This window comes from Tenrec ecaudatus, chromosome 15 (genome assembly GCF_050624435.1).
Source record: "Tenrec ecaudatus isolate mTenEca1 chromosome 15, mTenEca1.hap1, whole genome shotgun sequence".
Classification (NCBI taxonomy): Eukaryota; Metazoa; Chordata; class Mammalia; order Afrosoricida; family Tenrecidae; genus Tenrec; species Tenrec ecaudatus.
In genome coordinates this window covers 13,687,994-13,689,820 of record NC_134544.1, presented here as the reverse complement: position 1 = coordinate 13,689,820, position 1,827 = coordinate 13,687,994, and the positions used below count along the sequence as shown (strand labels likewise).

General features: G+C 44.6%; 1 pseudogene; it reads right to left on the bottom strand.

Moving 5' to 3' along the window:
- Positions 1-217: 217 nt before the first annotated feature.
- On the bottom strand, positions 218-674 carry LOC142427833 (ADP-ribosylation factor 3 pseudogene; annotated as a pseudogene).
- Between the last annotated feature and the right edge of the window lie 1,153 nt (positions 675-1,827).

The following is a 1,827-nucleotide window of genomic DNA, read 5'->3' as shown; positions in this document are numbered from 1 at the left end:
ACTATTTATATTAAATAAAAAATCTGTTTGCAGGCTGCATCTACCACATTGAGAGCATGGTGTGTATACACTCTGGCCAAACCCATGGAGACGGCTTCTGGCACTGGACACCCCAGAGCGGCACAGTTTGCCACATGAGAGTAAAGCGCAGGGCAGAGAGAGGAAGGAGGAGGTGAAGTGGCAGAGAAAGAGGACAGATCTCTGTTCATTTCTGCTTTCAGAGCTGGTTGGGCAACCAGTCCAGTCATTCGTGAAGCCCATCTCCACTGGTGGCCAGAATGTACCAGTCCTTGTGGCACAGGGAGTGCAAGCCCAGTTGATCTGTGATCTCAGCGGTGTTCACGACACTGAGAAGGTCCTGCTTGCTGGCAAACACTAGCATGTCAGTGTGCCCGAGCCTGTCTTTCACCAACATCTGCACGAGCTTTCCTGTGCCTCAGTCACATGCTCCCAGTCGTTGCTGTCAACCACAAAGATCAAACGTTGTGTATTCTGGAAATAGTGGCTCCACAGGGGCTTGATCTTACCCTGGCTGCCCACGTCCCACACAGAGAAGCAGATGCTTTTGTACTCCATCGTTTCTGTGTTGAAACCTAGAGTAAGAATAATTCGCTAAGCTTGAGTTTGTTTAGAATAGCAGTCTTTCCTGCAGCATTCAGGCCAACCTTGAGCATGTGCGTTTTCTTTCTTTCTTTCTTTCTTTCTTTCTTTCTTTCTTTCTTTCTTTCTTTCTTTCTTTCTTTCTTTTAAAAAAAAGGTCCCTGAAAAGGTTAGCAAAAAATATTCACCATGCTTGCAGGCTGGTTAAGTCAACACTGGCCAGTGAAAGCTCTCAGAGCCAGGGCTTGGTTTTGCTCCCACAAGATGGCATTCCGGCGGCGGCCTCTCTGCTGTTTATATGCAATAAATAGAGGAATATGCAATATTATATGCAATAAATAAATCCCTGCATTACAAAGTCTTACAAAGCCTTATGGACAACTATCACTTGTCCTTCAATATTACATCAGTGTGTCCTCACTTGGAAATGATTGCCCCAACTCCCACTTGAAACAAATTCTTCTTCACAGTGACCCTCATGTCCTGCAGATGAAGCTTTTTAAACCATAGAAGAGTTTTCCTGGGGAAAAACCCTATTAGGGAGCCTTGGTAGCATAGGACTTTGGAGTTGGGCTGCTCACTACAAAGTCAGCAGTTCAAAACTATCAGCTGCTCCTTAGGAGAAAGAAGAGGCTTTCTATTCCTGTAAAGAGTTACAGTCTTGGAAACTCACAGTGACAGTGTTACCCTTTCCTATAGGGTCGCTATAAGTGGCATCAATTCAAGGGCAGGCTGTTTATAGACCTGTTCCAACTTATCTGCAAAATCCCCTTGAAAGCCAACAAACAAACAAACAAACAAACAAACAAACAAACAAACAAACAGAAAAGCCACTTAGGAACAGGTGTCACTTATAACCCAGGGACTGGTTTTAACTGTTTTTGTTTACACAGGGGTCTGTTGAGCATCTTAGACTTAGCCCTCCAAAGAAAAAGATGTTCATAAAATTGCTGGGTGATTCGGCATTTACCTTGTGACTTACATACCTGTCCTCTCTCTGCAGAAAATGCCTCCTTTCCCCTAGTTCTGGACTCTCTGTCTTGGATCTGAGCCCAATCAGAGCGACAGGTTTTAAATTTCTAAGTCAGCCTCTGTTGTGCACACACACCTCAGACAATATCAATGCATCGCTCACCGTTTCCTATTCTCAGTAAAGTAACAATACCAGCGCCAGTCACACAGGAAATGTCACCTGCCTGTGTTCTCTGACAAGCCTTTCTTTGAGAA